The sequence below is a fragment of the Lissotriton vulgaris genome, chromosome 5 (genome assembly GCF_964263255.1).
Source record: "Lissotriton vulgaris chromosome 5, aLisVul1.2, whole genome shotgun sequence".
In the NCBI taxonomy this organism is placed as follows: domain Eukaryota; kingdom Metazoa; phylum Chordata; class Amphibia; order Caudata; family Salamandridae; genus Lissotriton; species Lissotriton vulgaris.
The window spans coordinates 1,179,020,976-1,179,047,732 of NC_141693.1; the positions used below are offsets into that span (position 1 = coordinate 1,179,020,976).

At 46.0% G+C, this 26,757-nt stretch overlaps 1 long non-coding RNA gene across 1 annotated transcript in view; it reads right to left on the reverse strand.

Annotated features, from left to right (window-relative positions):
- Positions 1-8,951: 8,951 nt before the first annotated feature.
- LOC147712218 (uncharacterized) overlaps positions 8,952-26,757 on the reverse strand; it is a 41,550-nt gene continuing 23,744 nt past the window's right edge. The window contains exons 2-3 of the long non-coding RNA XR_015295983.1: positions 10,073-10,174; positions 8,952-9,767 (exon numbers count right to left, since the gene is read on the reverse strand). This is a non-coding gene — a long non-coding RNA (uncharacterized LOC147712218). The remainder of the gene's footprint in view (positions 9,768-10,072; positions 10,175-26,757) is intronic.

Here is a 26,757-nt window from a genome sequence, read left to right on the forward strand (position 1 = left end):
CACTATGTATGGGCAGTGTAGGCAGCTGCCCAGGGCCTCACACTCAGCCTGCCAGCATGGGGCCCTCACCGCTGGTGTGTCCTGTTGTTTCCCTGGCAAACCATTTGAAAGAAAGGTGTCTCCTTGCAGTTAGGGTCCATGGGAGGGCCCCCCTCCCGGGTCTCTCAGGGATGGTGTCTGGAGGCCTAGGGGATGGAAACACTTCCTCTTGTCCCAGTTGCAAGGAGGCCATTTATAGACACTGCGGGATGCCAATTGTCCAGCATTTTTGCCCCCCTACAGTTTTAACCTTCAGCCCACAAGCAATTCTCACACCTTCAGCCCGATAGGAGCTGTAAAAGAGGTGCTTGTCGGAGGCTGGGGGAAGGAGCTGAACCCCAGGAGGAGTCTGCACAAAGCAGCCTTCTGAGCTGTGTCACTTATGAAAACTAGAGGGGCCTCGCACATTCCCTTTTGGCCCGGGGCCTGCAAATCCTAGAACCAGTCTTGCCGCTGATTGCACACCTGATTGTACTGAACACTGAATAGGGAAAAGAGTTGATTAGACTTCCACTGTGCTGGGGTGTGTCTCCAAGGTGGTGGGGGACTGACATAGACCAAATCACTAGCTCTGCGGGCGCAGACAATACACACGCACACACAGCTATTTCTACTTCGGGGCAGAACCCGAGCGGTCAGCCCTGTAGTGGCCGGCTGGTTACTGTTCCAGTGTGCAAAGTTGTATCATTGTACCAGCCACTCCCCGAGGGCTGGCTTACACTACCCCACACCCATCCATCACAGGTGTCAGAGGCAGTTGCGGCTGGTGGAATTTGAAACTAGTGAGGCGTAGGAGCAATTAATGAGCTTTGGGACACATGTGAGCAAGCTGGAATTTGTTTTAGGAAAGTTTCTCCCCCAGAGAATCTTTATTGAAAATGGTTGTAAAAATGTGCATTTTCCAGCTCAATGTCTATAATAAATTACGAAAATGCATATTTCTTACAGGCCTTTTTTTTGGGGGGGGGAGGAGGGGGGCTTTAAAATAACATCATGAAAAGTGTCCTTGGTTTAGCATGACGCACATTTCATGAGGCTATTTGGTAGCTGTGTCCCATTTCTTTTACTACTACAAAGACGTGCCCTTGAACTATGCGCTTAGCTTTTAGGGGCTGTGAAGAAATGTTGCCTGTGTGATTGAAAAATGCAAGACGTAGTAGTATTCTGCACTTTGCAAATTAATAGCATACAGAAATCTGTGTTAACTTGTGTCAGGGCTTGCTTGTCTCTTTGTATACTTTAATGCTACCAAGAAAGTCCTCAGCATTCCAAGTACCTCCCAGCTAATTGTTCTCCCGCCTTGTGCCCCTTTTAATTTGGTACGCCACTATGCTAGCATGGAGGGCCCAGATATCCCTTAAAGCAGGTTCTCTTTTCACTGAGAGCTTGCCTACAATGAGATGATTCCCTGTCTGTCAGAACCCAGCACTCGGTGACCCCTGAGCATATGGCCATGTCTCTGAGACTCCAACTTCACAGAACTGGTGTCACAGGCTCCTAGATATCGTTACATGACATTGACAAGTGTCATAGGGTCCTGGCTGGTGGCACATGGCCAGTGTCAGATGAGCCTGACTAACCTCACAGGGCCCTGGACTGTGTCACAGGACCCCAACCTGTGTCACATGACCATAACAAGCACACAAGACCTTGACCGGTGCCCCAGTTTCTCGATCTGGCTAGTGTCACATGGCCCTGCCGAGGTGCAGTGAGTTCCATATGGTGACACATGCCACTGACCAGAATTCTGTCCCGCTACTGTGGCTCCGACTTGGCAGAGCTTTTCCCTGCTCTGATCCCAGGCTCGTGCTGCAATAGCCAGATGCCAAGAGAGAGCCAGGTTTTGCGTTAGCATGCTTGATTTTTAATTACACGCTTCGATTTGATGTGCCCATTAGGATGAAATGCAGAGTTGGCAGGACCCTCGGTGACCCAACTCTTCCGCACTCACTTATTTGCTGATGTAACATTTGTTCTTGAAAGTGATAAATAAAAAAATACACACATATGATTGACTCTGCTCGGGCACTGCTTTTTATGTTTGAATAATGCTGCACCTTCGTTGGAGTATTTTCACGATCTGACAGATTGAATGTGACTTATGCTTTTACTGGTGCTGCCTACACTGAGTGCCCTTCACATAGGCCGGAGCATAAGATGAAAGGCAGCGCCATTTAACACTTTGAGACTAAAAATGTATCTTTCTTAAACCAAACGGTTAATCGTCGCGTTAATGGAAAAATACTTAAAGCTATGACTGGGGATGTACGTTTGAATTTATGCATAAAAGCAAACTGTTTGAACACTGAGTCCGGGCCGGGGGAGGCACTGATTCATGCATTGTGGTTAAGAACGCGCACGCCAACTCGCACATGCACTGTATAACATTAAGCCTCATCACTCACCATAATGTATTTCCACGGGTGCTGCTATGACATATATCATCAGCACAGGGTGGTTACATATAAGCATGGTTATGGCGCCAACAATGCTTATATTTGACTGCATGCAATTTGCCGGCATGACGGACGGGTGGGAGGAGGGGTGGAAATGGGGTAATCGCGGGAGAGATTGGGGAGAGGCGGGGGGGGGGGGTTAATTAAAGAAAACTATTTAAAAAACGTACTGTCCAGCTTCTGGGTGGGTCCCAAGTCCGACTCTCGCTCCCACCGTCCACCATTTTCTAATTCAGACCTGCACCCTCCACCAATCTCAATGCTGTGCACCACATTGTTGCTGTGCCACTGTCAGCTACAAAATATAAATTATGTAAACTATTAACTAAACTCACTCACTATGACTATGAGGAGGAATCCTGGCTCCATCCGTCTGACTCAGAGCTCAGCCGTATCGGGTTCAAGGGGGAGCGCGTGCCATCACTCTCCTCGTGACTCTGGTGTTCTTGTTGTAGCAGGCCTGTCCACGCCAGGGCGTGGTGACGTCCCAACAGCGCCGGCCAATTACTGACTACATGGAGCAGGGCTAATACTGCCCATAATGAGACCCGGCTCCCCCCCGGTCTCTGCCTGTGTGAATGCAAGAAGAGGAGGAGGAGGGAAGGGGCTACTGCATGTTTGCGCATGCGTGGGCAAGTCATAAAAATGACTTGTCCTAAATGCGCACACACTGCTGCTGCCCCCTGCCCTCCCTGTCACGCTGCTGCTATCTGCTAGCCCATCCTACCACTCACTGCAGCAGGCCCGCCCCCCACAGACTTTCACGATGACGTCACTATAGTTAGTGACTCCGACCGACCTCAAGGCTAAAAAAAAATGCATTATGACTCGGTAATTGGTATGTATGCAGTGACGGTCGTCCATGGCTAGTGGGGCAATGCCCCAACGCCCTCAATGGACGAACCGCCACTGGTCAGAGGACATGGGACCATGCCAATAAAAAGGGCCACACACACGTTCCCAGGGCCAGTTCTAGATACCCTAATACCGTGTCTATGTGTTCCTTATTACTGCATGGGGGCCTAGGGCCCAACACTTTAAAAGCCCAGTTTTATTTAACACCTTGGCTGTGCTCAGCCGAGGTGGTGCGTGCTGACATCAGGGCATATCATATTGCCCGGGTAGCTCAGTACATCCCATCTAACGTTAGTTGGCTGGGAACACATCGGCTTGGGCACACACAAAGTCACAGAGTCTCTGATTGGGAGTCGGATTGGATTTCAGTCCATATGAGTGGTTTCTCCTACCCTGTTGAGCCATTGGCATTCTCGATATTGTGGGGTTGGGCCTGTCTCCATCCAGGTAGGTCATGTTCCCTCTCTGAGCCCTTGTGGGGAACTAAAGGTCGCCAGAGCCCTCCGTTGCCTCTGCACTCCCCAGTGTGGGGTTGTTGAGCACCGGAATGTCCTCGTTGTTCTACTGCCTCTCTTGCACATGCATTAGTTGGGCTCAACCCAGGGGTGGCTCCTCCATTGGAGTGGAGGAGCATTGCTCCACTTAAATGCACCCAGAACAGCCCCAGAGACAAAAAATAAAATGGTAATAAAGTTAATTCCTTACCATTGTATTGTTCGTCAACCTGTCGTGACTCAGGAAGGGACGGGGCCTGCTGAGTGGCAGCAGTTTTGGGTTGGCAGTGCTCTAGTTTATAGTGTGCATGTCCCTTAGGCATGCACACTATTAACCTCTTAACCCAGCTGTCTCCGAAAGCTGGGTTGAGAGCCAGCACTCCACTGTCCTCGGGAGCACCAAGAGACGCTGCTTCCTCTAATCCTGGCACTTCTCTCATGCCGAGAGCAGCACCAGGATTGGTTAAGTAGGTTAGCTGGGGCCCTGGATGTGAGGTTGGAAAAGAAGAGGACCGGAGTGAGGAGGATGTGACTGCGCAAGCAGGTACTTTTTTAAAATTGATTTAATGTATTTATGTTGTGTATTTGTTGTATGCCCCCACCCATTTGCCCACGCCTCTAGACGGCATACTGGCCAGCCACCACTGGCTAAACCACAATATGTTTCGTGTGGTGACCTCATGACCTTGCTGTACAGTTATCATAGTGCCACTGATTTTCGTTACTGCCCACGCTCCTCTATTGAATGGGGTGTGGAACTTTCACCCAATGTGTCAGTCCATCACCAGAACTTGGACCCCCACATCTAGATGTCTTTCCACAGCCTTCTTTGCCCGACTGGTTCTTTTGTTGGTTTTCCGGTGCCTTCCTTGTGTGCCTTCCATAATCAATGCAGCCGGGCTCCAGTCTGAGCCAGTCGGGATGCTGTCCTTTACAAGCCTTTAAAATATCAGGTCCATTCGGGTGCATGAGGGTCATGCAGTGAGGGGTGTTGCGGTACACCCTCAGAAATCTATGCACTCTCTTCTAGGTCCGTTTTTTGGTCTACTGCAATACAGAGGGCTTTATTCAAGGTCCTCATAAACCTCTCCACCATGCCAATGGCTTGTGGCCACTGAGATGTTATTTTCTGGTGCTTGATTCCAAGTGTCTCCAGGTACTCTCAAAATTCCGTCCCATGAAAAGGGTCTCCATTGTCCATCAGGATGGTCTCTTGTAGACCATATGCTGCGAAGGTCATTTCCAGCAGTGGGCCTTACTTTGGGAAATGCTGTTGTGGTTTCCAGCTCTACAAGGGGTGCTTGGACCAGTCATCGAGCATTACCATGGCGAACCTGCCATTGGGGAAGCTCCCGAAGTCCAGACTGACTTTTGCCCAAGTTGTCGTTTGTATGTCTTCCGTGTCAACGGGTGCTAGCGCACCCGGGCCCCCCATGATCTGACAGGTCATAAACTGCCAAATGGCCTCTTCCACTCTGGTGTCTATGCTGGGAAAGCACACCTTTTTCTTCAGCCGGGCTTAGTTTTTTTTAGCCCCTTGGTACCCCTCGTGGACCTGGTCAATCACGTGGTCCATCAGTGACTTGAAAACCATGATATGATGACCGCGCATTATGATGCCTCCAACCATGGAGCTCAACTCATCTCATATTCTCCATTGGTGCTACAACTGGGGCTTCTCCGCTGGATCCTATTAGTTAGCGTCTTGAAGGAACAGCTCCCAGGCATTGTTGTTGATGGCCTCTGTTACTCTCTTGAGGCCATCATTGGTGTCAGTGGCTCGCAGCATGTCCTCAGCTGTCAGGGCTTGCAGATAAGCTGCTGTTACCACCAAGCGGGCAAATTCTTCTGCGCCTTCATTGTCTGGGGACACGCTGACAGCTCCTTCAGAGGGGTGCCAGGACAGAAAGCCAGTTGGTTGCCGGCTCCCAGCCAATACACTACACAAATTGGTATGGTAGCAGCTGCACAACTAATTGCTCAATGCATGAGGGTGGGCACGGGGACAACACTCAAAGCAGTCTCACTAGTGAGTTGTGGTCTTTAATCACCTTTAATTCCCACCCATATATGTACAGGTGAAAATGGTGACAAGCCCATTTGATAGCAGGGTCTGCCTTTCTGTATGTGTGTACCACGCTTCTGTTGCTGTGAGCGCTCAGCTTGCAAAGCAAGGGGGGTCCACTCCCCCCCAGGCACCTACTCTTGTTTTAGGAATGCTCCAGAGCCACTGGGGCTTGTGTCTACCACTAGTTTGCTGGCCCTGTCGGGGTCAAAGTACACCATTGTGGCATCGACCAGGACAGCATGCTTGATCTTATCGAAGGCCTCTTGCTTCTCTGAGCCCCTGCCTCAACGTGTTATGGCCTTCGTGAGAGCATGGAAATGCCCAGACAGAGTGGCTAGGTTTAGTAGGAATCGACCGCAGTAAGTCACCATGTCTAGAAAACTGCACACCTCTGTCTTGTTCTTGGGTGCAGGAGCCTCTTTGCTGGAGAACACAAAGCATAGGAATTTGATTTGGGCTCAAAGAATGAGCGTTTGTCCTTGTGCACAGGTAGCCCACTGTCCCGTAGTCTCTGGAGTGTAACTTTGAGAAGACTCTGGTGCTCTTCCATGGTGGTCAAGTAGACAAGAATGTTTTCGATTATATTGAGGACCCCAACAGCGTTTTCCAGAATACATTCTGAAACATCTCGGCGGCAGAAGAGATCCCAAAGTTCAGTCTCTTGTATCTTCTAAGTCCTTTTTTGGCCTCTATTCGAGTTTGTGGTGACGCCCTACATCTGGTTATACCAGTAACTCAGGGTTCATATTTTAGACTCTTTTTTTACTAATACTCCAATATATACTGAGCTACCGGTGACCCTGATCTGTATTTATGCTATGACTTTTTACTTTTACGCCAGAGGGTTCACATTACTTAATGCCCCATTTACTTTGTTGTGGTTTTATGAATTACAACTGAATCTTCGTATATTTTAGTAATATGCTGAATATTTTACATAGGTGCACGCTCACTTATGATACCTTCAAGCTTTATATGTTTAGAATATTATTACATGATTAGGATGCGATGACTCTAACTATTTTTTCGAGACCTGACCATCTTTTATTATTCTTTCACTATGTTATCAATTATATCTTGATAGAATACATTTTTCATACTAGACTGTTCATTTATAGGGCTTCTCTGCTTCAGCCCATCTGAAATTTCCCTATATTGTAGTTACCGACCTTTTATCTTCAAGTGACCTGAACCATTTATGATACCTCTGACCGCCTTATAGGTGGGTTCCTTCTGATTAGCTCTTTAATTACTGTATGCCCTACATATTTCACTGATATGAATTCTCTTCTCATGTTCACAAATGTATTGTCAGCATGTTAACGCCCAATGGGTATCTAGTGACCAGTCCTGTATGCTAGATAATTTTCGAACTTCCTAATATACTCAATCAAACAGCCTAGGTGGTACATGTGACACCCTAGGATGGTGTTTGGTGTTGACGTCTACTTGTGTCTTTTCTGGACACCATCACTTTTATCAGCACTTCTGATATTTTTGTCTTTGCTGGGAGTTTTTATCACATTCAAACTTTTTTTCTGCACACTTATTCTCGGTGGTCCTTCCCTCTTCTTTTCCCTGAGTCATGATCATGTATCATGTCCGTTAATAATGCTGTGTTTAATGTATAATTATTATCTGTTAGATTTATGTTCATATTATCTGTGTCTACAGCCTTGAGAAAGTCTGAGTACCAACGTTGTACAGACGAAACACGTGTTGGCTGCATATCACGCTTGAATTTGAACAACGAATAAAGAAAACAACACGCATAAATACCCTGATTTGGTCATCTTGTTCTGATGCAATTAGAAATTTGTTTATGTCATTACTATATTCTGTATCTTCATAGGTTGACTTCTTGATTAAATAATCTTGAAACTGACAAGATCTTTAACAGTTGTTATTGGGTTGTGCTTCGCTGACCTTTCTATTTTGATATTTGTGTGGGCAGGTCGTTCTGATCTGCTCTAGTCACTCTTTGGTAGTGAGTGGCATTGGTCTCTATAGCACCCCGGCTGTACTTACAGCAATCTTGACATAAAAGTGCCCTGATTACATGGTTGCCTTACACATTTGTTAATGCTTTGATGTGCGGTTATTCCCTTATAGGAAACACTACTACCAGATTGTTTTCACTTAAGTCCGAGGTGTGTTGAGAATGTCGTGAAGTATCAACAGTCCGGGTAGAGGACCAGTTGGTGGTATCCAGCATTCAGATCGTTCTTCGAGAACCACCTTGCCCTGTTCAGGTCTGCTATGATGTTGTCCATTATCGGGGTGAAATGCCATTCCCTGCAAATGGCCAGATTGGGGAGCTTCATGTCTACACAGAGCTGTATTCCGCTGGGTTGCTTGGGTTTCTCAGGTATGACTGGGGGTGACACTGTGTAGGTCCTGAGTCACTTTCAAAAACATCCATGTGCTCTAGTGTGTCTAGCTCCTCTTCTACCTGGGCTCACAGGTGAAATGGTACCCTTTAGTGTCGGACCACTATTTGTTGTATTATCATGTCGAGATCGAGTTTGACCGGAGCTCTTTTTCGGCACCCAGCCTTTGGAATAGCTCTGGGAATTGGCTGACTAGTTGATCCACTTGCAGGTCATTAATGGCCTGATGCATAAGACCAGGCCCAGGTCTTTGGCTGTGCTGCAGCCAATTAGGGTCCCTTCTCTGACTTTCGTCACATGAAACATTGCTGTGACTTCTCTGTCTCTATGTCTTACCAACGCATGCATTGCTCACACCAGCGGAAGTGGTTCTGTGCCTCCTTAGGCACATACCCTGTTGCAAGAGGGTTGTATAGGTGGTTGCGAGTGCTGTTGCTGATAATGGTGATGGTTCATCACATTGACAGAAGCACCCTTAACGATGAGGGCTTGTATCATTGTGCTGATAATTGTGACATTGCAAACCAGGTCCCTGGAGCTGCATATAAAATGAGGGACACCTCCTCTTCATCCAGGTCTTCCTCATCAAAATCTCCCTCTCTCCTCTGATCTCTGCTCATGCAGCTGAGCTATGATTGATCACCTATGGACAGGTAGCGAATAGCCTTCGTCTGTGACCTTCTGCCGCAGGCTCGGCTGCCCTGGTCATTGCTTCTGCAGACTATTGAAAAGTGGCTGTGTTTGTTGTATGCAGTGCATGTGCGTCTTTCAACTGGGCATTGCGGTTTCAGATTTGGTCCAGGTTTTTCCCTGTGTGAGGCGGGGGTTTGTTGCAGATGCCATCCACCATTTCAGTTTCGATGGCTGACATTTTGGTGTTGGGGGGCAGTCATGTCCCTCTGTTCAGTGCCACTCCAATTTCTTCCACCCTTGCTCTGGACAGGTCATTGGTGCGAACATGTCGTCCTGCTTGATTCCTGGTTGACTGGTGATGAGCCTCCACAAGTTGGCCGATCTGCACCCCTGAATAAGTTGTGCTCTTAACTCCTTCTGCTGGTCATCGTCTGTGCAGGTGCTTTCCAAAGCCCGAAGGCAGGAGTAGAAATTGCCCATTGATTCCTCTAACGCTGCCGTGCCTGGTGCAATTTGAAACGTTCAAAATTGGGGTTAAGGTGGGTGTCAAATTGCATATTAAGGGCAGTGATCGTAGTCGTCATCAATGTCCCCTGTGTCTGGAAGGTGCTGTAGCAGTTTATATATTTCTCCCCCCGCAAAATGTAGTAGAAGGGACCTTTTTTCCTCGTTGTCCCTCTTTCTTGTGGCCCTAAAATAATTCTCCAGCCACCTCACTCAAGTCTTCCAACCGTGGCGGCAGTATCCAGGTCTACCAGATTGCTGAACAAGTCCAGAACTCCTGTAGTCGAATGAGAACTCGTACCTGCCCCTGCCCCTGCTGGGTTGTGTCCTCTGCCAGGGCCGGCCTTAGGCATGTGCAAGCTGTGCACCTGCACAGGGCCACCAAACCCCAGGGGCCACCACACCAATATATATCCTTAATATATTTATCGTCTGAGGATGGATACATATTTGTGTGGCGGCCCCTGGCAGGGATTTGGTGGCCTCCGGCTCAGTTCCACTTCTAAACACTCTGACATCCCCCCCCCCCTCTTTACTGGCCTCCGCGCTCTGCCCCACCCGGACCCCCTCTTCCGGGGGCCCCCTACCTACGCTCCCTGCCCAGGGCCACCATGACCCTAGAGCCGCCCCTGCCTCTGCGGACTGTGCATCATCTGCCATACCCAGGCATTGTTCAGGTCGGGGTGGTGTGCATGCTGCTGGAGTGGGCGTGTGTACTGGTTGGTGTGTTCACTCCTAAAAGCAAGACAAAAGGTCAATTTTAAGCAAGTAGTTTAGCTAACCTGTGAATGCAATTTTACAGTGCCCACAGTAATTTTTAAAATCTGTAAAGCATTGCCCTTCACGTTTAGCTCCTACTTTTTCCCTTTTATGTGCCTTCCAGGATTATCAGGAACTCACCAAAAACTCAGAACAGATTAAAACTAATACACTTTGCTGACCTCCTCAAAACTCAATAAACTTCCTGTCTACTATGGAAACGTTTGCAATGTCTTACCATAGACTAGCCAAAGATGCCATGCTAATGGCATATTGTGCACCATACAAATGCTAATTTTAGGTTAAAATATCCGGTGAGGAGGCTACAATCTACATGTTTAGCAAGCACTGACAATGCCTGTAGGTGTGGCTTTAATTTCCTGCCCTCAGCTCTGCAGTCACACACAGACACACAACTCTCCCTGCAGATACAGAAGGACCAGCTCTCCCTGAACTCGCAGAGGGACACCTCATGTTGTACTCACATAGGCACACACTGCATGCAGACATGCATGTCTCTCATCTTGCACTCACATAGGCACAACTCTTCCTTCCTTCTATCCATTCCTTCTCTCTATTCCACATTTGGAACCTCCCAATCAACCTCTACTACTAACCGTTATGGTATTTCACCCACACACTATAGCTCACAGGGTCCTAACTTCCAGCGGCGGCTGGTAATTTGAGCAGGGAGTGGGGACGAGTGGGTCACACACGGAAACATAGGCCCTCTCCCCACCTTTAAAACAGATTTGTTCCACCTATAGGAGAGCAAAAAGAGAAAACTCCTCACACTCACTCATCACTCTTGTGTTTAAAACAGACCACCTCATCATGCACATAGCTGTCGTTCCCAATACAGCAGCAGCCCAAAACTTCAACACTCCTGTTAGAAATGGGGATCTCTAATTGGCAGTGGCTGGCGCCAAGGTCCAAATACGGATCCTTCTTCCTAAGTCAGAGTAAGGGGGCTACACCCTTTGATAACCCCTGCTCAACCCTGTAGTAATGTATCATGACCAGACAGGCCTATCTCAGAGGCAGTGTGTAAAGCATTTATGACCATACACAATAACGCAGGAGAGACGCTACAAACGGACACCACAAGTAGTTATAGAAAATTAGTTATCTTTATATAGACTGAACACAAGGCTAAAAGCGCTCAAGGAGCCACAATGCATATCATTACAGATTCACTTCAAAAGCAATAAAGGCACTCAAAAAGGGCCCTCCCCATACTCCCACTGCAGATCTCTCTGTTCACTCTAGGTTGTGCTCAGCCTGCCGTGTCCCTCCAAAACCAGACAGCCAATACACATAACAGCAGAGCCCACTGGAAGGCTTAGGCAGGAAAACATCCACTTTTCAAAAGTGGCCCTTTCAAACACAGAATGAAAGGTGGTGTGGCACACCTTGAGTTTAGTACAAGTTCAAAGAAGGTAATCCTCAATAAAAAGTTTAACTCGTTTCTGGGCGCCTCAGGAATGGTCCCTTCTGGCAGGTGAGGGACTCTAAAGTAAAGACTAATACCAGGGGGGTGTGGGGGATTCCCACACTGAATCCTGTAGGTGCTCCTGTAGAGGTGACTACCTCTAGTTTTTTTCAAAATTATTCTGATTCAAAGGTCCAATTAGTTCATCCCCCCAGGATAAAGGGGTGAAAACATCACCCAAAATATCCCTACAACTTCTGGTGTTCCTTTTTTAGAGAAAGGTCCAACCGTCACCGTAGAACCAGGAGGGGCAGAAACCGCAGCCACAGCAGCAACAACGTCTATAGCTCAAGCAACCAGGAGCAAAAGAATCTAGTCATTAACATTTCGCAAACATCTTTGTCTACTAATCAGATGAATGTGTTACAAAAAGAGATATCTTTTGTGCCCACCTACCATGCCAATGAACTTGAGATGGAAATTTGTTTATTCAAATTCATGCGTAACCTACGACTACGCCATTTTTTCACCAACGTGAACCCTCCTACAGGTCCTCCCGTCCAACATACTTGTAAAGACTTAAGAAGTAAGTGCTCGGAGGAGGAGCTACGCTAGCAAGCAAGATGGCCGCATAAGCTCCCGGCTCCGCCGACCTCTGCCAGCAGCTCGTATATCCTGCAAGTTATCCTGTTTTCACACCGGACTCCCGTGTACATGAGGAGTGACTGACTCTGAAGGCGCAATCCCGAACCTTTTACCACATCGGGTGACGAAGATACGCTGTGTTTCATTCTCGGCCTACCTCAGCGTGGAAGCCGGGGCCTCGATTTCCAACCCATCCGGGCTGGAGTTGAACAACATCGGCTGTGAACTTTGGGCTTCGTCCGGTCTCCCGAACGGAGACACACTTTACCTGTTTTTAACGGCGATTTCGTATCCTGCCTGCACCGCACACGCTGCAGCGTGACTCTTCCTTTGCTGCGGCCCTGTAACCGACGCTCGGAGACACCGTAAGCCTTTCGGGGGTGGCGGACGGGAGCCCTGACCAGCGGCGAAGGTGCAGAAATTGTGAGGTGAGAGCGCCCATTGTTGTTGTCTGCTCCGGTTGTGCCTGCTACCCCAGTGTAGTTGACCTCCGGGGTTCACATACTGCTCTGTCGCTTCGCGAGAGGAGATGGAGGGGACAGAAGACACACCACCGTTGCATGCCGTAATGGCGGCCATTAGAGCGCTCCACTCACAGATCATCGCCAACTACCAGGCACTGTCGGTAACAGTGGGCGATCTTTGCCGGAGACCGGACGGCAACTTTTCGGCATCATCTCAGCCAGCTGTATTACCCACGGAACATCATATGCTCAACTTTGAGGACCCTGTGCGGAAGCCGGATTCCGTGTGCGCTGCTGGTCCCTTCAAGACACGTCTCGTGCCCGTGAACATTGTTAGCGTCCCCTGCTTGAGCCATATCCCGCTGAATATCGCTATGGACAACCTTGAGTGCCTCAACAAGATCGCCGGTGGCTATTGGAGAGCTTTATCATCCTTCCACGCTTTTCCTCGCTTGCTCTGTGGATATCGTGAACTTTTATCCTTTCTTCGGTTCGCTCATACTGACTTGAACTTTTATGAAAGCTTTGCTTCTCTCATTGTTGCTGTGATCTGGGTTATAAGTAAGCATGGGCGGAAAATCCGGTCCGCTCGCGGATTTTGCGGATTTTCGGTAAATTCGCGATCCGCAAACGCTCGCGTATACCGAAAATCCGCAAAATTCGCACGCAGCGGATTTTTTTTTCTTGGTGATACAATTTTGTGGCGTGCGGCGTAAGTTCGCAATTGCGAACATGTAGGTGCGGCGTACAGCAACAATCTCGCACTCGCGAAATTACAAAATTTGCAATTCTGCACAAGAAATCCACTAGCAAGCAGCATATACCTTCTGAAAATGATGATTTTTATCAGAATAACTCCTCAGGTTGACATTTGCCTGCCCTTTTTTGGATTTGAGGCCTTTTGACTTTCTTTGGATCACTTTTGGATTAGAAATCAACTTTCACAAGTAAGTTTGTTTGGGGCATTACATTTGCTGTTCTGCAGAAAAACGAGTTTTGCTAAACTGAAAGCACTCAGCAGGTGCAAAAGTTCAAATTCATCATTAGTAACCATTCCCTGTGTGCTTCCTGACTGGGGCCCCTTCAGAGTTCAGTTGCTAGTTGCAACAATTGTATGACCCTGCTCTGACCCTCACAGCCGGATCATAGAATAGCTACAAGTAGGCCACAAAGGTCCTGGAAAAAAAAATTGCACTGCAACAGAAAGCAAATTACAGATAAGGAAGCAGGTGCCAGACTGGAATTTTAAAACAGTGACACATTAATAAATCAACCCCAAATTAATTCATGTCAGTTGAAGCAGGGCAGGTGTGCTTGCTTTTTCCCCCCATAATCTACAGTGATGATGATGAACCAGAGGGTGGCATTGATGTACCAGAGGTTGGCATGCGTGAAACTGAGGGTGGCAGTGTTGAAACAGAGGGTGCTGTGAACCTATGATGATGAACCAGACGTAGAAACAACATAGTCGCGACCGTTGCGTGCCGACAAGTAAGTTCGCAATTGCGAACTGGTACAAAATCCTCGTGAACTGGCAGAAACCCTTGCGAACACTATAAAAACAAAAAAATCCGCAAATTCGCGAGAATTCGCAGATTTTGCGGATTGCGAGTTTGCAAATACGCAAATTCGCGAATGCTAGATTCGCAAAATTCACCCATGCTTAGTTATAAGTGCTCTAGTGAAGAATCGTACTGGCCAGGGTTAACTTGGGTTTTTTTAGGGTTCGGAAAAATAATTTAATCTGCTGCTGGGATTGTGATCTGTAAAGTGCGGGAGTCGGGTGGTATGTATCATGCTTCCCCGGATTGATTGTGTATTTCCCTGCATTCTATTTTGACCTTGTTTCGGGGTGGTCGCAACTGGTGGGGGGTAAGGGAGTCCGGGAGTGTGTTTTTGTCTCTCCTCCTCCGCTTCTCTTCTCTTTTAGGGACGTTTCTGGGCGACAGGCACGCTGCTAGTGGGTTAGGCCGTAGGGGTGCAGGGTGGTGGGGGGGTTTGGTTTTTTGCCTTTGTTTTGTTCTATGGCCCCTTTTTCTTTCTTTCTCTCTCTTTTTAGGGTATTCCTCTGGGCGACAGGCACGCTGCTAGTGAGGTAGGCTGCTGTAGCCATTGCAGGGGTGCAGGGTGGGGGGTGCGTGGGGGGTTTGTTATTTTGCCTTTGTTGTGTTCTATGGCCCCTTTTTTCTTTTCTTCTTGCAGGGTCCGGTAGCAGTACTTTCGGTTTCATCCTGGAATATACAAGTGGGCGGGGTCTGGGGTGGGCGGCTACGACGAGAGATCGGTAGTTTTGTTCTTCACCCTCAGTGAACTTATTAGCGCTTGCGTCTTTACTGTTTCTTTAACTTGGTCCGCGACTACCTTCTTACACCTACCCGCATTTATTATACCTTCGAGTGTGTGGCTCCGGATATCCTGTATCTTCTTCTTTATCTTGTCTCTGGGGGGGTTGGGGGATTAAATGTAAAATGAAACCTTATGTATATCCTTGATCCGAAATATTTTCAATGCACCGTATATCCTTTAGCGCTACCGGACCCCAGGGTTGCCGGCTGAAGAGCTGTGTTATTGGAACTCCTGATACGTATCGCTTACATGTGGTGACCGGCCCCTGTGGTTGTAGGGCTACTTCTGTACTTTTTGTTGAACGATATAATAAAGGTTTTCAAAAAAAAAAAAAATGAAGTAAGAGCTCCTTTATGGCTCCTGTAAGTCAAAAGATTCTGGATTCATATGAGACCATAACTCTCAATGCACTGAAAGAAAACTTTAAAGAATCTCCTCCAAAGGTTAACAATTTCAATGCTAGAGACTACAGAGCACTCAGAGAAATCACCGACAACAAGAAAATCACCTGTTGTAAGGCCGATAAGGGGGGAGCCCTGGTCGTCCTTGACCAGGAGTTCTACCAAACAAATGTAACCGCTCATGTGAATGACAAGGAACTTTATATGAAATTAATTTCTGACCCAACTGAAACTTTCTCTAAGATCCTGAAATTGAACCATTCTGGAAAAAGCCATGGAAATGGGGACTATCACCCAAAAAGATTTGAAATATTTGATCCATCCTCACCCTAAGTGCCCTAGCATCCATATGCTGCCTAAAATTCATATAAACTTACATCAACCGCCATTTAGACCCATTGTGTCTACGAGGAATTCCATTCACTAACCCACCGGGAAGTTTGTTGACATGTACCTTCAGCCTATTGTGAGGGGCATGTCCACATACATACGTGACTCTACTGATTTCCTTAACCAACGGAATAAAGTGACCTTAAATCCAAATATCCAATACACTCTGGTTACCATCGACGTGTGTGCCCTATACACATCAATACCACATAACAGGGGCATTTAAGCTTTGGAATCCTTTAAACTTTCAAACCCTATGAATGATGACTTGAAAGTGCTACTACTTGAGCTCATGCAATTCATGTTATACCATAGCTATTTCACCTGGAATAATGAGTTTTATATGCAATTAGTGGGCACTTCAATGGGCAATTGTGCAGCTCCCAGCTACGCGAACTTGTTTATGCACCGTCTTGAAATAGATCACATTTTGAAGAATGTCCAGTGGCGCAAAAAAATTGAAACATACTGGAGATACATAGATGATATCTTTCTGATTTGGGCAGGACCACCAGAAGAGTTACCAGAATTCATCTTCTACATCAATCGAGTCGATGATCACATTTGATTCACTCACAATGTAGACACCACGAGTTTACCCTTTCTGGACATTCTAGTCACCCTTGATAATGGCAGTTTAAAAAATTTGCTGTTTGTAAAAGCAACCGATCGGAACAATGCTCTCTTGTATACTAGCTGTCATGCAACTCCCTTGAAAAAGCATCTTCCTTTTTCCCAGCTGTTGAGGGCCAAAAGGATCTGTTCTGAACCGAAAGAATATCTACACACTGAAAAGAACATTTTGCAAAAATACAGGGAGAGAAAATACCCTGAAGTTACTCTGCAGGCTGCTCGTGACCGCATCATGCTTAAGAACAGAAATGACCTTCTAATTCCCAGCACGGGCATGCGCAAAACTGAAAAACCAGTATTCTTGTCTAAATGCTCCTCCAGAAGTCCAGAGATAAAAAACATCATCCTAAGCAACTGGCAGATGATACAACTCGAACCAGATTTTCAAGGTATATTCAACTGTACCCCATTGTTTGCCTATCAAAGAGCGAACAACCTGAAAAACATGTTGGAACTCAAACCTGAAACATCTGACTCTGTTTTCTCCGGTACCAAACCATGCCACAATTGCAGCCACTGCAACAATATAATCAGAGGCAATTACACCAACCATCCTCTATCTGGCAAACTAATTAAACTAAGAACTAATGCTACTTGTGACTCTATGAATACCTGCTGAAGTGCCCTTGTGGCTTACCCTATGTTGGGAAAACCGAAGGAAAACTCAAAGTTCGTCTAACGGAGCATAAAAGCACAATAAGGAACAAGAATTTGAAATCTCCCTTAGTTGCTCACTTCATTTCATCTCAACATAATATCAACCAGTTAAGGTTCCTTGTACTGGAGGTTGTCCCGACGAGACCTGGCGTTGACAATCGGAAAAAATTATTACAACGCAAACTTTTCTGGATTAAATTGTTAGAATCGTGCCAACCAAAAGGACTCAATGAACGGATTGAAAATAGTTGTTTCCTTTGAACATGTCTCTCGCTCTCTGTCTATCATATTTGGTTTGTCTGGTTAATATGTTCCTTCTTTTTCATGTTCTTTTACATGTTCTTTTTCATCTTCTTTTTCATCCTCTTTCTATTATATCTTTCCCCTCTGTGATGATGATCTTTTATCTTAATGTTTTCCACCTTTCCCACTTTTCATTCTAAAGGTTTTCCATTCTCCTTATACTTTCCATTTCTTTAATTCACTTTTTTGAGTCACTCATTTCTTTACTTCTTTTCACAGTCCTGTTTTTGCGTTCACTCTCTCTCTTATGACCTTCCTCCTAAATAGTTGTGATGACAATTGTGTTTTTTTTGTGAGTTATCATTCCCTACTTACTGATTTTACATTTCGTTCCTAAACTTTCCTTATCCAAGATGGCCGACACTTGTTGTGTTATATGGGTTATTGCGTTTATACATCACTGTTGATTACGTTTGTATGTTATTTTAATTCAGCTTACATTGGCTACTTATATTTATATTTGTCACTTTTTATGGAGCCCCAGGGCCCTTTTAATACACTTTACACTGTTTAAACCTTGCACTCGCGACACTCTGTTTACAGTCCTTTCTTTATGTCCTTTGTTCCATATGGTCTGTTTTCTATGTCGCACTACCCGTTCTTAACAACACACTCCCTTTTCCGCACACCACGCTTCCCCGCCGGTATTCGTCACTGAGCGCGGCAACTCGAACGTTTGGGTAAGAACTATGCACTTGAATCCCGGTTTCGCACAGTTTCCTGCCACTCAAGTAATACGCTCAAGTTGGGTGTTTTATCGGTGATTTCTACGCGTTTTTAAGATATCTTTTTACCGTCCATCTTTCCGTAATGCACGCATCTCTCTCACTTTTAGTTTTGGGTTTCCGTTTTCACTCAGGCTTATCCTTTGGGGTTCACAATTTCATAGTATTAGATTTCACTTCGCTTTTGCTTTTGCGTCACCCATCACTCTTGGTTCCCATCTTCCAGCTACATTTTATTTATTTTGAGGGTAAAGTCCCCTTCCTGAAACAGTGTTTTTTTCCCTTACAGATAAACCTGATTCCCCTGATGAAGGGACATCTGTCCCGAAATGCATAGGGATTTTGGCATTTTGAAAAGTTTGTGATGGATAATGAACTGAATATTATCATCTGAGTCAATATGATCATAATATATGACCTTTTCAAATAAAAACTTTGATGAACTAATTGGACCTTTGAATCAGAATAATTTTGAAAAAACTAGAGGTAGTCACCTCTACAGGAACACCTACCAGATTCAGTGTGGGAATCCCCCACACCCCCCTGGTATTAGCCTTTCAAACACAGAACACGAAAATAACCTTCACCACAAGATGCATTCTAATATCCTGAGCTCAGGCATACTAAACTCTGTTTTCCTATCATGTCCCTTGGGTCAATTTACAATAGGGAGGATTCGCACTGTAGCACTGAATGGCAGTAGCCCAGCGCCCAGAGCACCTAACACCAGCAAACACAGAGGAGACAAAAGAGAAAAAATGGAAGGGAGACCGACGCCAATGGTGCCATGTCTAACAACTTCCAACAACACAAACTTTCATACTTCACCTCCCAGGGAAACCACACAAAACCACTGCTAAGTTTCTTTGAACAGGAGAGTGACAATATGAATCCCTATTGAACGAGGTCCTATCCCTACATAACATGCTGAAAGTTAAAACCTACTCTTACCAAACCCCCTCTGCCCTACACATGCCTTGCCTCCTACTTAAGCTGTCTGCTCATCAGCGCTATATAAAACTTTGCAAATAAATAAATAATTGCCAGATTGGTAGGCAAAAGTAAAAAATACATCTATGACTTACTATCTGACAAAAAAACAGACCTCTTTGTCTTCACAGAAACATGGCTGGGAGACGATGATTTTCAGTACTCCACCAGGCAATTCCACTATGATAGATGCAAAAATTGCTGTGCTGTTCCTTGGAGGGAAAGGGGGGAGAGAGAAGACCAATACAGTGTATGATGCGAGTGGTATTGTTAGGGTAACAGGAAGTTAACCATGGGGATCCATTTTGTTGGGTTTAATGCCCTCACACACCCTTTCAGGTGTCATGCTTCATCATTTGGGCCTGCTCCTCGTTGGGTCGGGGGTGCAATACCCAACGGGCAACACCTCAAAGAGGGGCTCTTTGGCGGAGATCTTTTTCCAACAGCCGTATGGATGAAGTGCGTGTATGGGGCCAGAATGGATTAGTAGACGTTGAAGAGTGAATTAAAATAAAGCTAGGGGTACCGGGAATGATTTATTCGGGTGGTCCGCTGCTTTAACTAAAAACGAATTTCTAGAGGAGGAAGCTGCAGCCCCTGGTAAAGCAAATTCCATCCTATATCCAGGATACGACAGATTTGTTACGTCTGCTGCAGGACTACGAAGAGGCCCCATCAATTGACTTCCTCATAACCCTAGATGTTGAGGCCCTCTACACAAACAACCCCCAGAGGGCCTCCCTAGGAGTAATCGAGGCAGAACTCAATAAGACCCAGTGGACGTCTCAAACACCGATCACTTTCATTATGGAATGCGCAGAAAAGGTCCTTACTGAGAACTATTTTGAGTTCAAAGGAAGGTACTATCATCAGACACAAGTTACCTGTATGGGGAGCACGGTAGCCCCAAGTGTAGCATGTCTCTACATGGCCGACTTTGAAGAGAATCATATATCACCACTGACAAATCCCTATCATGACAATATCAAACTATGGAAACGATACATAGATGACATCTTGATTTTTTGGGCAGGTAATGAAGAATCTTACACTGAGTTTTTCGTGTGGATTAATAACATAAACCCATACCTGAAGTTCACTATTACGGCTTCCAACAGAGACATAGCATTCCTGGACCTCAAAATAAGTATCGAAGGGGGATCCCTCGGCACTACTTTATTCAAAAAGAGCACAGACCGTAATAGCCTGCTACATTACACTAGCCACCATCCTATTGCTTTACGTACCAACCTACCGTTTGGGCAATTCCTCAGGATACGACGTAATTGCAGCACAATGGCCAACTACAACACTGAGTCATCTATTCTCTCAAGGAACCTAAAAGAGAGAGGTTACCCCACTAGAGAGATTAAGAAATGTAGAAAAAGGGCACAGAATAACAACAGAGAAGGCCTGTTAGAACCAAAAGAAAGAGATCCCTTGGCCAATCAACCCATGACCTGTGTGACAACCTTCACACCGGCATCGAACCATTTGAGAAAAATCGTGAGACGCCACTGGTCTATACTTAACACAGGGTCACTCACATTAGACCAACCGAGATTTGCTTTTAAGAGGTCTAAAAATATCAAAAACATCTTGGTACACACTATACCCAAGGAGGCAATCCAAACAACCCGCCAAACCACATTGTGGAATCTACCAGCCGTGAGAGGCCACTATCCCTGGGGGGGTGCGCAGCATGCCCCTTCACTAAAAAATACAAAAGCATTACCCTGACAGACTCATTCGAGTGGGATATGAGAGGTCATACTAATTGTAACAGCTCAAACTGTATTTACCTGATCATATGCCCATGTAATCTTTATTACATTGGCATGATGACCCGAAACATGAAAACAAGAATTTCGGAATACCGAAGCAACTTCAGGTGCAAGAAAAATAACACCAAAATGTGCAGGCACTTTCTAGAAATGAACCATACCCCAGATTCCCTCCAATGGTTGATACTTGAAGCAAACCACAAGATATCCAAACAGTGCCTGTTTTACAAAGAACAACGATGGATTCACAGATTGTCTTCGGATAGCCGTGGCCTCAATGAAGACATCCCCTGGATCAGCCTCTGAGCAACTGTACCTGTATACTTCACCGTTCAAATAACACTTTTTAAGTCCCCCTTATGAATGCCTTAGCCACTTTACACCGGGATCAAATATAACCTCTGATTAATTGAGTTTAACAACTCAGAATATACACGGATCTACTTTATAGGTCTTGTGGTCTCGCAACGCCGCGTCTACCACAACTGACATATCCGAGATGACCACTGCAAGATGGTCGCCACCAATGTCGTGACTAGCTAGACACAACACTGAGCGTGACGCCGGCACCAAACTCTACATGCAGTTCTTCCAAGGACCCACATAACCTACTAAGTTTAGCGAATAAACTTTTGGTTAATGACTTGCAAGGGATTGAACCCCAGGTTAGCATAATACTATACAGGAGGCTAGAAACTATAAGATGGCCCCCGCACTAACTTCATTATCACGTGGAGGCTCTAATACCTTTATATTCGGCCTCGACCCCGCCCTCTGCCTCCACCCAGATCCAGCGGCGAGGGGTAGGCGCTAGCAACGCAGCTCATGCACTCCCAAGTAAGTTCCTTAACAATAACTGAGTTACCGCCTCCAGCAGCGCATTCTTTTACTAACAGACCAGACCCTCTTTTTAAGCAGGCACTCCCAAGCAAGTCCCTAGACATAAGCCTAGTTACAGTAGCTAAAGTCTTAACTAACAGACCCGCCACTGCGGATATGTCTTGTTTAACCTTAAATGAAATGTGGCGGCTCCGCTACTCCAAACTAGCATACCACACGCCTTTAATGAATTTCCCTCTACCTTTCTCAGTCCTGACTCTACGGAACATATGAGGTTCCAATGTACACGGGGTAACTCTTTTAATCATGCCTCGATCCTCCCCATTACCCGTAAGACGTTTAACACGGCAACGGATGAAATTACGATTGCTTCGCTCTGGTATTATAGACTGTAGATACCAATCCTTCCCCTTGCCATACGCCTATTCCAGCCCGCTTGCAATTCTAATGTAATCGCTGGCGGATAATTAGGTCTCCAATAGGTTTTAACCATTGATGCTTCACCAATCCTTGGTATGAAATTTTGAAATTGTATAATGATTGCCATGGCCACTTTCCTTACTCAGAGTTTCAATGGCTAATCCTTTGTTATATAACGTAGACGCACACCATTACCATGGCCACACGCCAGCTAGAGTACGCGTTTGAACCCCAACTCATTAGCCGGCTGATACACAGTTCCTTAAGCGCTGTTTAACGACTGATGGTTATCAGTCTAACCTTCGAACAAGCTGTACTGAAAGATGTTAACAACAACTAACTGGTATATCCTCTTTCAGCAACATTTCCAAGGATGAAAGGGACATTCTTGACATACTGGCCAATGACCCCTCTATAACTATCAAACAGGCAGACAAGGGGGGCGCGATAGTACTAATGGACACCAAAGACTACGACATAGAGTGTCAAAGACAACTAGATGACACCCAATACTATAGGGCCATCGCACAAAACCCCACTGAACGCCTCACTGTGTCCATCACCAGTATGGTGGAATAAGCTGAAGGTCACGGTTGGTTAGGTAAAAAGAAGGCAGACTTCCTGGTGAAAAAGAATCCTAGGGTACCGTATTTTTATACGTTGCCGAAGATTCACAAAGGTGTTACACCAGTCCCTGGACGACCTATTGTTTCTGGCATTGACTCAGTGTTAGAACCTTTATAACAATTCTGTGACCATTTTCTGCAGCCCCTGGTAAAGCAAATTCCATCCTATATCCAGGATACAACAGATTTGTTATGTCTGCTGCAGGACTACGAAGAGGCCCCATCAATTGACTTCCTCATAACCCTAGGCGTTGAGGCCCTCTACTAAGCATGAGCGGGAAATCCGTTACTCTCGCGGATTTTGCGGACTTTTGGGAAATCCGCAATCCGCGAATTTTGCGGATTTCCCGCAAAATCCGCAAAAAAAAATCCGCGAACGTAACGGGTTCAAAAGTTGAACCCCCACTCATGCAACTATTTTACAATGGTGGCAGCAAGCTGCCAGCGCCTTTGTAAAATAGTTACAAAGTTAGCTTGCACAGGAACCACTAGATAAAACGAAGCAGGTGCTTCCTGTGCAAGCTAACTTTGTAACTATTTTACAACGGTGCTGGCAGCTTGCTGGCGCCATTGTAAAATAGTTACAGCCTTACACAGGTCACTCAAGGGACCCCTGCGCCCTTCAGGGCGATTGCATAGTAACACACACATGGTCACTCGAACTAGTTGATGCTCAAATTCAGTGACTCATTCATTAGCCCAAAAACAATCATGAGCGTCTTCGAGGCTGGACAGGTGTGCCTCTTCCCAAATCTACCGTGGAAAATCAGCTGTGATGCTGGGTAGAGGGCGGCCTTTGCATGGTCGCTCGAACTAGTTGATGCTCAAAATCAGTGACTCATTCATTAGCCCAAAAACAATCATGAGCGTCTTCGAGGCTGGACAGGTGTAACTCTTCCCAAATCTACTGTGGAAAATCAGCTGTGATGCTGGGTAGAGGCCTTTGCATCCTTGACTTTCATGAGCGCAATCCCTGTGCTGTTCCTGTGGCCAGGAGCTTCTTTCTCTTCATATAATTGTGTTCGCACGGGTTGCTGCAAGTTCGCACGCGTTTTGTACAATTTCGCAATTTGCGAAATTGTACAAAACCCTCGCGAACTTGCAGAAACCCGTGCGAACATTAAAAAAAAAAAAAATCCGCGTGCATTCGCGGATTTTGCGGATTTTGGCAATCCGCAAATTCGCAAATCCGCAAATTCGCGGATTGCCAATCCGCAAAATCCGCTCATGCCTACCCTCTACACAAACATCCCCCAGAGGGCCTCCCTAGGAGTGATCGAGGCAGTACTCAATAAGACCCAGTGGACATCTCAAACACCGATCACTTTCATTATGGAATGCGCAGAAAAGGTCCTTACTGAGAACTATTTTGAGTTCAAAGGCAGGTACTATCATCAGACACAAGGTACTTGTATGGGGAGCACGGTAGCCCCTAGTGTAGCCTGTCTCTACATGGCCGATTTTGAAGAGAATCATATATCACCACTGACAAATCCCTATCATGACAATATCAAACTATGGAAACGATACATAGAGGACATCTTGATTTTTGGGCAGGTAATGAAGAATCTTACACAGAGTTTTTCGTGTGGATTAATAACATAAACCCATACCTGAAGTTCACTATTACGGCTTCCAACAGAGACATAGCATTATTGGACCTCAAAATAAGTATTGAAGGGGGATCCCTCGGCACTACTTTATTCAAAAAGAGCACAGACCGTAATAGCCTGCTACATTACACTACCCACCATCCTATTGCTTTACGTACCAACCTACCGTTTGGGCAATTCATCAGGATACGACGTAATTGCAGTACAATGGCCAACTACAAGACTGAGTCATCTATTCTCCCAAGGACCCTAAAAGAGAGAGGTTACCCCACTAGAGAGATTAAGAAATGTAGAAAAAGGGAACAGAATAACAAAAGAGAGGGCCTGTTCGAACCAAAAGAAAGAGATCCCTAGGCCAATCAACCCATGACCTGTGTGACAGCCTTCACACCGGCATCGAACCATTTGAGAAAAGTCATGAGACGCCACTGGTCTATACTTAACACAGGGTCACTCACATTAGACGAACCAAGATTTGCTTTTAAGAGGTCTAAAAATATCAAAAACATCTTGGTACACACTAGACCCAAGGAGGCAATCCAAACAACCCGCCAAACCACATTGTGGAATCTACCAGCCGTGAGAGGCCACTATCTCTGTGGGGGGTGCGCAGCATGCCCCTTCACTAAAAAATACAAAAGCATTACCCTGACAGACTCATCCGAGTGGGAAATGAGAGGTCATACTAATTGTAACAGCTCAAACTGTATTTACCTGATCATATGCCCATGTAATCTTTATTGCATTGGCATGACGACCCGAAACATAGAAACAAGAATTTCGAAGGACCGAAGCAACTTCAGGTGCAAGAAAAATAACACCAAAATGTGCAGGCCCTTTCTAAAAATGAACCATACCCCAGATTCCCTCCAATGGTTGATACTTGAAGCAAACCACAAGATATCCAAACAGTGCCTGTTTTACAAAGAACAACGATTGATTCACAGATTGTCTTCGGATAGCCATGGCCTCAATGAAGACATCCCCTGGATCAGCCTCTGAGCAACTGTACCTGTATACATCACCATTCAAATAATACTTTTTAAGTCCCCCTTATGAATGCCTTAGCCACTTTACACCGGGACCAAATATAACCTCTGATTAATTGAGTTTAACAACTCAGAATATACAGGGATCTACTTTATAGGTCTTGTGGTCTCGCAACGCCGCGACTACCACAACTGACATATCCGAGATGACCACTGCAAGATGGCCGCCACCAATGTCGTGACTAGCTAGACACAACACTGAGCGTGACGCCGGCACCAAACTCTACATGCAGTTCTTCCAAGGACCCACATAACCTACTAAGTTTAGTGAATAAACTTTTGTTTAATGACTAGCAAGGGATTGAACCCCAGGTTAGCATAATACCATACAGGAGGCTAAACACTATAAGATGGCCCCCGCGCTAACTTCATTATCACGTGGAGGCTCTAATACCTTTATATTCGGCCTCGACCCCGCCCTCCGCCTAGGCATGGGCGGAAAATCCGTTCCGCTCGCGGATTTTGCGGATTTTCGGGAAATCCGCAATCCGCGAGATTTGCGAATCTCCCGCAAAATTCGCAAATCCGCGAGCAGCGGATTTTGCTCGCACTGCTCGCACTGTTCGCGTGAGTTCGCGTGAGTTCGCGCCCCGCGAATAAGTGCAAAATTGCAGAAATACGATCTTAGCAAAACTGAAAGTAACTACTTACCAGGTTCAAAAGTTCAGGCTCATCATTAGTAGCCATTTCCTGTAGTGCTTCCTGAGGGGCCCCTCCAGAGTTCAGTTGCCAGTTGAAACTATTATGTGACCCTGCTCTGAACCTCAGAATAGTTACACATATGCCACAAAGGTCCTGAATTACAGCTAAGGGAGACAAGTAGGAGCCAGGCTGGAAGTTAAAATCCATTAATCAGCCCCTAATTCATTATTGTCAGTTGGGGCAGGGCAGGTGTTGTAACTAATTTTGCAACAATGAAAGCACTTAGCAAGTGCAAAAGATCACTAATCAGGGCGCACTAAGGAAGCAGGTGCCAGCTAAAAAAATATTCTGTGATACATTAATCAGCCCCAAATTAATTCAGGTCACTTGAGGCAGGGAAGGTGTGCTTTGCTTTGCCGAAAATAATGTACACTGGACAACCAGAGGGTTTGGTGATGAAACAGAGGGTGGCATGGGTGGGCCAGAGGGTGGCATGAGTAGTCAGAGAGTGGCAGTGGTGACAGAGAGTGGCAGTGATGAAGAAGAGTGTCCCAAACAGGCTGGACACGTACAAACAACAAGTTCGCGAAACTTGCGAC